The 12,314-nt window shown below is 42.3% G+C and overlaps 1 protein-coding gene across 1 annotated transcript in view; it reads left to right on the top strand.

The window, feature by feature from the left end:
- Fam124a (family with sequence similarity 124A) overlaps positions 1 to 12,314 on the top strand; it is a 76,712-nt gene that overhangs the window by 16,334 nt on the left and 48,064 nt on the right. The window lies entirely within an intron of this gene.

Below are 12,314 nucleotides of genomic sequence, written 5' to 3'. Positions count from 1 at the left end.
TTGCTATCCTACCTATGGGGAAGTATAAAAAGAAGGATCACAATCCAGGACATCTTTTGAGCTAAAACTCAAGACTGTATAAAAAAATAACTAAAGCAAAAAAGGTTGAAGGACTTGGTTCAAGTCAGAGTATCTGCCTAGCAGGAAGAGGTTCTGAGTTCACACCCTACTACTGCCAAAAAGAATTCCATTTTTTGGTATGTAAGAAAGAAAAAGTTAAAAATGCACCAACATCACAGATCCTATATGATCCCTGTCCCCTGCCAGTTCCTGGGCAGGATCCCTCCATGGAGACAAACATCCTCAAGTGGTGGCGACTGACTGCACACGTGGTGTTACTGGCTTCCCCTGGGACCATGGGTCTTAAACTTTGGACACATTTTCCCCATCAGGGAGAGCACACACACACACACACACAAACACACACACACATACACACACATACACACACACACACACACACAATATCAAATAGAAGGAAGGAAGGCAGGGAGATTTCACAAATCTCAGCATGTTCAAACTCCAATTTTCTGTTCATCAAAGCAGACATTACTTCTCACTGATTCTTTTCCCCCAAGGCAATCACAAGAGAAGCACAGTGCTTATCTCTTGTGGTTAATTTTTTTCCCCTAAGACCTAAGCAGAAGAGAGGAATCAAATGACTATTTGCTAAATTGCTGTATCTTCCTCAGGGCAAAAAGTTTAATAAATGAGAGTATTCTTCCAGAGCATTTTGTCCTGTTGACAGTAAAAAGTTACTTTTTAGATCATGATGTATTTTGGCTAACACATTTCTGTCTCCTTTCCATTGCTTGGTATTTTTCTTTTGTTGTTTGTTTGTGATTTTGCTTTTATAAGAAGCAAAAAGCCATTTGTAGAAATGTAGAAAATTCTCTTGTAATAGTAGAAACTGATTAACTATGTTTATCCCAACTTCAAGTTTAGCTAAGAGCATTGAACTGTAAGAGGTAGTCTTGATGGGGTCAAGAAGCTATGGGCATGAGCATTCTCTGGACCAACAGTTTAATAGAAATCAATTGTGCACCAGGAAGCCTTGTGTTATAATTTGTCTCACAATAACTTGTCTTTAGGTTGAAAATGCCTTACGTGATTAAATTAAATCTTTGGGAAATTTTTATGATTATTTTTTTTTAAAAATGAATGAACTTTTTTTTTTTTTGTCGGTCATGGGGTTTGAACTCTGTGCTTGGGCACTGTCCCTGCACTCTTCAGCTCAAGGCGAGCACTCTACCACTTGAGCCACAGCACCACTTCTGTTTTTCTAGTGGTTTATTGGAGATAAGAGTCTCATAGACGTTCCTGCCCCGGCTGGCTTTGAACCATGATCCTCAGATCTCAACCTCCTGAGTAGCTAGGATTAAAGGCGTGAGCCACCAGTGCCCGGCAAAAAAAAAAAAAAAAAAAGAACTGACATCTTGATTGTACATTGACCTTTAGTAGGTTAAGAACATAAAACAGGTTTGATTTATATTTCTAATTGAGAGAGAGTGCTCAGTTCTCTTAAATCTTGTGGTCCCACTCAGGTATGATTGCAAATGTGAGACTTGCTGTGGGACTTCCTCTACAGCATCTCCATTTTGTTCTTAATCACTGCAGAGTTGATACTGCATGGAGGTATATTATGGTATGGAAACAGTAGAAATGAGACAGTACCACATAGTTGAACAAGACAGGCAAAGATCCTTTACTGGAACTGCAACTTATGGATAAATTAGAGCTAACATGATCCAAGAGGTGATCAGGCTGCTTGCATAGCAATGGAATCAGCAGGTTCTTATTGATTTTATGAGGAAGGCTAGTTTGGCAACTTTCCAGTAGTCATAGGCATGGTTTCAAAAGGTCTTTTTTGTAAGTAAACATCCTGGTCTTGTACTTGGTGGACTAATGGATACTCAACTTACCTCAAGAACTCCTGAGTTATTTACTCACTGTCCTGCATGTCTTGGTCTCCTGGTTTGATTTGAGTTTTATGACAAGACTAAGGATTGTAGGTGCTACAGCTGTTGAAATAGCAGGACAGGGCAGAAGAAACGCAAACCAATACCACAGGACAATAGGCCAAATGATCTTTTCGAATGATCAACATATTTATATGCAGAGCTGAGGGAATTTGGCACAAGGGGTAAGACAGCAAGGAGAGACACAATATACAGAGGTTTTAAGCTCTTTATCTCATATGAGTTATCCATGGAACATCAATGGGTTCCAAATGAAGTCAGTCATTTTAGCCTTCAAGATTCTTCAAAGCAACCTAGGCAACCATTATCATAACCCACATACCAGAGGTGTAATCCCCAGCAAACCAGCAGGAAGATAATAACATATTAATCAGCTGTGTGACCCTCAAAATTAGTCAACTAAGAGTAAATGCTGTAATTTTGCTCTGACAGATTGTTTGATAGCTGGATTGATTCTAGGGGTATACTGAGGATATTTTATGGTACCAGATTTTTCCTCAGTAAAAATGTTCTCTTTGTCTTCTTTTTCATTTGTATAGCCCACTAGTTTCATCTTGGTTTAGACATAGGGATTTCTAGTCTGAAAACATTCTGGTCTTAAGCTCTCATCTGGTGTTTGATGACAAAGCTATTAAAATGATGCTTATAACAGGCAATAGGGAAAGGGTCCAGAGTTTATTTGCCTTTGACCCTTTGTGATAATTTCTGAATCACTTACCATCTTCACATCTCTGTAATGGACAGAACATTTGTGTGTCTTCCACATATGTTGAAATCTGAATCTGTGATGGTATTTGGAGACAGGCTTTCGAGAGGTAATTAAATGATGAGAAAGGAGCCTTCATGATAGGATCAGTACCCTTAAAGAAAGTAGGTTACTCTGTCTTTTCTCCTGCCATTGATGATATAAGAAGTAGTTAAGCCAGGTGCTGGTGGCTCACATCTGTAGTCCTAGCTACTCAGGAGGCTGAGATCTGAGGATTGAAGTTCAATGACAGCCCAGGCAGGAAAGTCCATGAGACTCTTATTTCTAGTAAACCACCAGAAAACCAGAAGTAGCTCTGTGGCTCAAGTGGTAGAGCACTAGCTTTGAGCTAAAGAGCTCAGGCCCAGAGTTTAAACCCAGTGACTGACAAAAAAATAAAAGTCCATTTGTAACCTGGAAGAGAGCCTTCATCAAGATCTGACTATGCTGCCACTTTGATCCAGAATTTTTAGTGCTGTCCCCAAAAATCTATGAGAAATAAATCTCTGTTACTTATAAGCCATTCTGTCTGTGGCTGTTACAGCAACCCAAACTAAGACAATTCCCTGCTGGGACTTCTACAACTGCCAATTTACCCCCACAGGCACTTCAAACTCAGGACTGCTAACACATAATTTATAGTGTAGGCCTGCACGCCCATTCTTTCTGCTACTCCTAGAGGTGTTGATTGATTAGAAGACTAAGCAGAGTAGAAACAGGATCTGGTTTGCATTTCTGCAAGAGTGTACCCCTGGTATGAAGAACTTGTGAGGGTCTTTATGTCAGTTAAGAAATCAGCAGCAACAATTGCTTGGACTGGGGAAGGGGGAAAATTGGAGACAGAAGGGGCTAGCTGAACAGGTAGATTGAAGAGGCAGAAGAGATGAAGGAATCAAACATGAGCCCTTGGTTTCTGGTGGATAGTGAGGTCATTTCTCAGAAATATGGGGGTGGGGTGGGGTGGGAATAGGAATGAAGATCCTAATTATTATGTGAAAAAATGTTGAATGTGCTACATCTCTGAGACAACCAAGTGAAATGTGAGGAATTAGACTTAGTACTGAAGGTTAGCTGAAGGACATGGTTCAAATATAAATGTAGAAGTCATCTACATTTGAATAATACTTGTATTCTTGAGAATTCATGGGGTCACCAAAACATAAGAAAAGGATGAGAAGGGGTAGTGGAACAGTGATGCTTATGCTGGAAGTCACACTAACCTAAAGGACCCAGCGAAAGAATCTGAGAAGCAGAGGATTCTCTGCAGAGGTGACATTACTCAGGTCACGGTCAGAGAGCGCTCTAGGGAGGAGGGTGTACGGAATGCTGCCACAGTATCAGTAAAAATCTCTACCATTTTTCTCTCGGAAAAAAATTAAAATACGGTTAGTTTATAAAAATCTCTGTGTCAAGCACCAGTGGCTCACATCTGGAATCCTAGCTATTCAGGAGGCTGAGATCTGAGGATCACAGTTCAAAGCCAGCCTAGGCAGGAAAGTCTGTGAGGCTCTTATTGCCAATTAACTACCAAAAAGCCAGAAGTAGAGCTGTGACTCAAGTGGTAGAGTACTAGCCTTGAGCCATAAAGCTAAGGGACAAAGCTCAGGCTCTAAGTCCAACACATGTATATACGGATATGCAATGTAAATTCCAATTACATGAGTTACATTAGTTACAAAGCAACTTTGGCAAAAAAATTATTGCACAGCCCCAAAATGTAGATTTAAAAAAAACAAAAACAGAAACAATTGTTCATCTAGAAATTTGTGACTCCACTTCCAGACATTTGAAATTTTTTCAAATATCTAAATGTTTGGCATCATGTAAACCAAAAGGGCAGATGTTTGGCAGTTCCCTCCCCCCGCCCCCATGAATCATGCTGATATTTAGCATCAAGTACAAAACAACATAGAACTTTCCACAACTCACTCACATCGCCTCTTTTTTACTTCAAGCCAGAATAGGCACCTTGATCTTTTTGGTTTCTGCACTGTCGGTTTCTTAAATCTCTTAGAACCCCACATGTCAGTGTTCTGAGACTCACAGATAAAATCCCACATGTATTTCCTCCCACCAGGAAGCCAAATTCAGATATATTTTGGGTTAGTACCCTTAACCCTCTAAGTCCCCATATTGAGTTTTGCCTGTTTCCAAGGTGACAAAACCCTGCAGCTAGTTACCATTCCAAAGCACACAGCCAGTTTCCTATTACCATGATTTATTCCATTTTCTATTCAATTTCAGCCCTGGGAGAAAATTCAGGGGTTAGATGGAGTTGCACTCTTAGACTTGCCCTTCTGCAAAACAGTAATCTGATCATGGCATCATAATGCAGAAGATGATGTGGGGAACTTGCAAGATCAATCTGCTCCCCTTTGGCAGGAGAACATTTAGCCTAACCCCAAGGAACTGAGGAAACTCCAGATTTTAAAAGCCAGCTTACATTGGGAGACTGTCAGTCATAAATGGACTGAAAAGAAAGTGACCTAATTCACCTAAAGATGACTCAGATAAAATACTTTGAATTCTGGAAAATACTATGAAAAAGTGAAAACATTAAAAAGTACAGCCAGTTCAGAACATAATGTTTTCTGGATTAGATTACTCGTGCTGAGGGAAGTCACAAATCACCCAATGTCCATTTGGGTCCGTTCTTGTCACTCGGTATAAACTTTCTTCATGTCTCTTCCAGCTCATCTCCCAGAGGGAGGAAGCTTCATGATCTGAACTGTGTGGGCTCTGCTTCATGATGAGAACTTCAATGAATTCTAAGCCTTCTTTTAAAAGATGGTGAGCATGGAACAATACACAAACCATGTCTGGTCTGCCAAAAAGACTTTTCCCCCAAATCCCAGACTGCTCTATCCCACTCCCAGGAGGAAGTATCCCAAAGCAGTCATCACTCTTGTTCCCTCATTGTAGTCTGGGTTCCATCTGAGCCGGGAAACAGTTAGGTAGATAGAGATTTTAAAAAATGGTGAACATAATATTTGACCAATAACATGTGGCCCATCATGGTGCCCTTGTGTGTGTGTGTGTGTGTGTGTGTGTGTGTGTGTGTATGTGTGTGTGTGTGTTTGTATGTGCATATGTGTTTTGGCAGTGTGTGTGTGTGTGTGAGAGAGAGAGAGACAGACAGACAGACAGAGACAGAGAGAGAGACAGAGAGAGAATGTGCGTGCTGGTCCTTGAGCTTGAACTCAGGGCCTGGGCTCTGTCCCTAAGCTTTTGTGCTCAAGGCTAGTGCTCTTTCACTTGAGCTATCACTCCACTTCTGGCCTTTTGGGTGGTCTTATGGATCTGTATTGACTTGTAACTCCAGTCCTCAGACCTAAGCCTACTGCCTGGGTATGAACCACCCATGTCTGGAAACCAGGTAAAGACAGTGAGAAGGTGTCACTGCAAGTTGAGGAGAGAGGCCTCAGAAGAAACTGACTCTGCCCATACCCGATTTCAGATGTCTGGCCTCTAGAACTGGGAGACAATGGAGGTCCGTTCAAGCTGTAGGCTGTGAGAGTTGGCTCGGGTGGCCCTCACAAAGCAATTGTGTCATGGGCAGCTGAGCTCTGGGATCCCGGGTCACTAAAGGGAAAAGTGAGCATCAAGTAAGAACAATCTAGGTCCTCATTATCATGGTGAACAGGTGATGTGGCCATGGTTTCCAGAAGCCTGGTATATCCTCACAGGAGCTTGGAGGCCAGTTTCAGGAGTCTAGGGTTTCCTGCACATTCTTAAATTTCCACAGCACTTTTCCCGACATTGTACACATTTCAGCTCATTTTACACTCACTATCCTGCCTATTGAAGAGCCATCATGGGTGGGTGGGTCGTTAGGTAGGTGTCTGGCTTAGTCCCTATCTCTGGCCCCCTTAATCTGTAGGCTGAGTCCTTGGTGGTCCAGATGGGACCACTATCTCTGCTCTCCTGGATCAAAGTGGAGTCATTTATATTTTAATGGGATGATTTTCCAACTCAACAGTTTATCTTTCCTTTCATTTATCCCTTTGCCATCTGGTCCCTTATGCTCGCTTGCAGGCTAGTGGCTTTCTTTGTGCAAGTAGATTTGTCAATAGTTTATAATTTTTCTTGTCATGATCATAATATTTATTTTTCACATTAGACAAACTCTTCTGGAGACTTGGAAGAAAGTAGTGGTTTTTCATGTCTCTATTATTTTTTTAATGTCTCTATAACCTGAAAACTTTTGTTGTGGGAAAATGTGGGATTTTTAATAAATTAATTACTGTAAATGAGTGAAGAAAACTTCCCAAATCAGCATACTTCCCAGCTTTATTTGCTGCCAAATAGCTGAAACATGTATTTTATTTAAAGGTCTATTTAAAGAATCTGATAAGTCTTCATGAAAATGGCCTAAATTCATGCAGTGGAAGTGATTCTACCTTTCCTCTAACTTCAAACCCAAATCCAGACAAAATCACAAATCCTGGAGATTTATTTCTTCCTTTCTCTTCTCTTCTCTGCTTTGCTTGCTTGCTTGCTTTTTCTGTGCTTGTACTGGGGCTTGAATTCAGAGCCTGGCTACTGTCCCTTAGCTTTTTCAGACAAGGCTAGATGCTCTATCACTTGAGCCACAGCTCCACTTCCAGCTTTTTTGTAGATAATTAGAAATAAGAATTTCATGGACTTTGCCAGGCTGGCTTTGAACTCAGCTCCCTGAGTAGCTAGGATTGTAGGCATGAGCCACTAGTACCTAGCTGATACTGGAGATTTTTATGTCAGTTTCAGTCTCTTGATTTAAAGTTGTTATCTTAAAGCTATATATTACCTTATGTTATTTGGGGGGGGGGGTCCAGTCATGGGCCTGAACTCTGGGCCTCAGCTCTGTCCCTCAGCTCTTCAGCTCAAGGTTAGTGCTCTACCACTTGAGCCACGGTGCTACTTCCGGCTTTTTTTTTTCCTGCTTATGTGGTGCTGAGGAATGGAACCCAGGGCCTCATGCATGCAAGGCAAGTGCTCTACCACTGAGCCACCTTCCCAGCTACCTTATGTTATTTAAAACTTTAGCCCCTCCCAGTTATTCCTGGGCCATTTTGATTACTCATCTCTTATATGCATGAGCAAAACTGACTTGCTTTATTTACCCCCAGATTCTTTTGATCTTCCTGGAGTAGAGGGCCTTTATATTCTGGTCCACTGTGGACCTCTCAGGTGTACAAGGGCTTCAAGGAGTTGTATAAGGAAGACTGGGCTTGATAGAAAGGACGGCTAGCTTTGCTCGCAGACCACGGACCATGAGAAATGCCTTCTCCTGACCACAGAAACCTCATTATGCCTGGACCCACCTTTGGTTGCTGCACAGTAAATTCCTGGCACCAGTCATTGCCTGGTACTCAAAATACACAAATGAAGGATCTTGTTTTCTAAAGCGGAGTAGGTAAATGCAACATGAGAGTAATGCTCACAGGATTCTGAAAAAAGTCAAATAAAAACCCAGTGACATTTTGTATATTGCCAGGCTTCACACATAGCTCTGTGTGTGTGTGTGTGTGTGTGTGTGTGTGTGTGTGTTTTACTTGGAGGGCTTATTTGTTTTTTCAGATAACATGTCTCTGTATAACCCTAGCCTAGCCTGTCTTCTACCTTATCTTTCCAGGTGCTGGGATTGCAGATGTGTGCCATCACACTCAGATTAAAGCTTTGTAGTTTTTAGTGTTTGGAGTTTCCTGTGAGATTTAGATCAATAGCTCCCCACCCCTTTTAAAGGCAATGGAAGCCTCACAAGGATTTTATAAGAATTAAAGATATGAAAAATCCCTAGCACAGCCCTTACATTTAAACATTGAAAAGGTCAAGCTCTAGAATTCATGGGTCATATTTATAGGCCTGTTATATTTCCTGCCATACATCAGTGCTCTGCTAACACTATCCTCAGATGCTGATGCAACTATAAAATTGAGAGTAAGTCCACTTTACAGGACTTTGCCAAGGATTAAATGAGGTACATATAGGAAGAATAGTATAGACAAAGAATAATGGAAGGAAGGCTTCCCCATGGCTGAGAGGACAATAAGACAGAGTGCTCATTATATTTAACTTTTGACCGTTTTTCCCATTCGTTTAATCTGCATTAATTGGTGTTGCATTTGTCTTTCTACTTTCCAATTAACCTATGATCTTCTGAGGGCTTCCTGGAGAGCTCACATTTGTGTCAAATGCTTACCTTGTCACCCAGATTGCTTCTTTCTACCTCTAACTGAATGATCAGTGCCCAGCACAACTGTACACCTGACCATCTCTCTACCTGGAGTGCCCTCCTCCTCCCCAGCCCCACTCTCACACAGGGGCTGCTTCCTATTCACTTACTGCCATCTGAAGGCTGCTCTAGGTGCTGAGGGTACAGCAGTGAACAGAGCACTCGTGCTTTTGGAGCCAGGATAGAGGTAAAAAGGAAAGAACAGACCATTAGGAAATAAAACTAACATCCACCAGGCACTAATGAAACCAAAATAAAAAGTAGATCTGAGTGCTATTACATGGGATTCATTGGGAAAGTCTCTCTGATGATGAGTTATCTGAACAGCATCTTGAAGAAAATGTGAAGGAAATCTAGCAAATCTTGAAGAAAATGTTTCAGGGAGAAGAAACAGAGTACAAAAGCTCTGAAGTAAAAGACACAAGTATCCTTTTCCCTGACATTCCAATTCAAATTCTTAAATTCTTTCTTTCTCAAAATATACTAGTCTTAAGTCTCTCCCTCTGGATTGTAGGCTCTCAGAGGGCAGGGATCCTGTCTGTTGCTATTTTCCCTCATTTGTATATGCTGAGATCATCACCTGCTTAGTAAACAGTTTTCCAGTGAATTACATAAAACTGTATTAATGACACTTTACCACAACTCAACCACAATGTTTCTTGACCATTTGAGTTTTCTTCTAGGAATCAACGTACGTTAGTTATCTTCTCACTGTGACAAAATACTTGAGGCAAACAAATTAAGAGAGGAAGGATTTATCTCAACAAACTCATCACTTGTAAAATTCAACTTCTCACAAAGTCTCAGATCATGGACAAAATGTAGATTGTTTTTTTTCTAAGAATGTAACACAATATGGCTTCTAGTAAAATTCCGAACAGAGACCTCAAGAGCCTGGTCTTCACTGTCCACATTCCTATTGGTAGTTTGGTCATCTGTGCTCCCAGTTGAATCACCCCTGAAGTTCCATATACAGCATTTGAAGCTTTTTTCTAGCCTGCTTCTCTAAACTCTTCCAAATTCTCACATCAAATTAGTTCCAAAGACTAGGCACTGGTGATTCATGCCTATTACACTAACTACTAGCTAGATCTCAGGAGGCTGAGATCTGAGGATCACGGTTCAAAATCAACTCCTATCCCCAGGAGAAAAGTCTATGAGACTCTTATCTCCAGATAATCAGCAAAAATGACACAGAGATATGACAGGTGGTAGGGCACCAGCTTTCAACATAAAAGCATGAGGCCCCAGTACCAGCACAATAAAACAAATTAGTTTCAAAGGCTTCTGCATCTCATGGTCAGCTATTGTCATAATAATGGCCCCTCTTGTTGGTACCAGTTTTCTGTATTAATCAATTTGCATCATTGTAACAACATACCTGGCAAAACCCATTTAAAAGGAGGAGAGTTGTTTGGGATTTATAATTTCAGATGTATATTTGCTCGGCTCCATATTTTTAAACCTGCAGTGAGGCAGAAAATCATAGTGGAGAGGATCTGGTGGAGCAACTCTACTCAGGAGGTAGAGACAGAGAGGAGGAGTGTGGGGGCAAGATGTATTCTTTTCAAAGACAAGTACTTATTTCCTCAACTGAGACCTACTTCTAATCATGCATTCAGTTAGAGATTAGTGCCCTGATCAGGTTAGAGCCCTCAAAATCCAATCACCTCTCAAAAACCAACCAACTTGGTAAGTAACCAAGCCTACTGAGGGACATTCTAAAAATCAAAGCATAAGCCAGATGCCGGTGGCTCATACCTGTAATCCTAGCTACTCATGAGGCTGAGATCTGAGGATCTCGGTTCAAAGCCAGCCCGGACAGGAAAGTCCAGGAGACTCATCTCCAATAAACCACTAGAAAACAGGAAGTGGCGCTGTGGCTCAAGTGGAGAGCGCTTGCTTTGAGCTGAAGAGTGCATGGACAGTGCCCAAGCCCAGAGTTCAAGCCCCACAACTGACCAAAAAGAAAACAAAGCATATAATATGGGGAAGCATGTCTACTTTCTGTTTATGAGCACCAATCATATATACTCGTTTGGGTGCAAGGAATTTAGGGCTCTGCAAATTCTGTTTAGATTTGAAGTTGTACATTCACCAGTGGGTTTTTTTTCCCCTAATGATGGATTGCATTTTCTGTCTGTTTTTGTTAACTAGATTTCCCTTTTGTGTAATGTATTGGAGATGAGTTCAAAAGGAGTGATATTGGGGCAGACAAGTAAAAAGGAAGCGCAGGAGGGAAGGAGAAAAGGGAGAGAGGAATGAAACAATTCCACTTCATGGTCTCACTAGTCACCTAGAGGGTGGCACCTTTACAAGCTGACAAGAAGAATATAGGTAGCTGAGGCTTCGTTTGTAATGGCAGGTGTCCATGATGAGTGCTTGGAGTATATCAGGACCCAAGCTAAATATTTTACAGAACAAGATCATACTTAACTCTCCACAGAGATACCAAGTAGATCGCAATAACCCTATCTTATAGGAAATAAGACCGAAAGATGTTAAATAACTTGCCTTATAAGAGAAGAAAGTGGCTGGGATGGAGCTCAGTAGTAAAGTGCTTGCCTAGCATACCTGAAGCCCTGGATTCCATCCCCCAAAACAGTGTCCCCCTAGTAATAAAGTGAGAAGGAACTAAAAACAAGTGATTTCCAATCATTTGGACTGCCAGAATTCAATGCCAGGTGTTCAGATCCCCTCCCTCCCCTCTCTCATTGGCCCCTGCCACTCTGCCACTCTACTAGGAGCCTCTCCCCAATAATGAGCACTAACCCACCCTGAGGCTACTTCATTTTTAAAGGTATTTTTTTTACAAATAACAGAACAATGCAGGCTGGCAGGAGCAGTGCAAACGCCTCCCAGTGTGATAATGTATTCAGCGCTGGCAATTCTGAGGAAACTACCAGAAAACACCCAGGTGTTCCCACCGGTCCGCCCTCGCCCGCAGCAAAACTGTCCCTCTCCGCTTGCCGGTGTGTGAGTGGGGTTTTTCCTAGGACTGGAAACCCCTCAGGGTGATCCCTGCTGTGGGGTCCAGGGGAAAGGGGCAACTTTTGCATGAGAACGCACACACGCGTGTGTGTAAATGAAAATCCACCACCGAAGTGCATATACATACTTGCGTCCTCCCACGTGTACAATCCGGCGAACTACGAGGGCGCGCGCATGCGTTCGTGCACACAAGCTCCAGCCCATGCACCCCCCCGCCGCCGTGCACTCCGCCGGCGCTGTGCTTGCGGACAGTCGCGTGCACACGCACACCCCGTGCACACGCACACTCCTGGAGCGGCAAGGGGCGCGGCCAGGAGAGGGCGCGGCGCGGCTCAGCGAAGGGGGCGGGCCGCGAGCGCCCGAGTTGTTTGCGGGATCCGCGGCT

The sequence above is a fragment of the Dipodomys ordii genome, unplaced genomic scaffold (assembly GCF_000151885.1).
Source record: "Dipodomys ordii isolate 6190 unplaced genomic scaffold, Dord_2.0 Scaffold197, whole genome shotgun sequence".
In the NCBI taxonomy this organism is placed as follows: domain Eukaryota; kingdom Metazoa; phylum Chordata; class Mammalia; order Rodentia; family Heteromyidae; genus Dipodomys; species Dipodomys ordii.
Note: the sequence above shows the minus strand (reverse complement) of the source record. Positions and strands in the feature narration are given on the sequence as shown.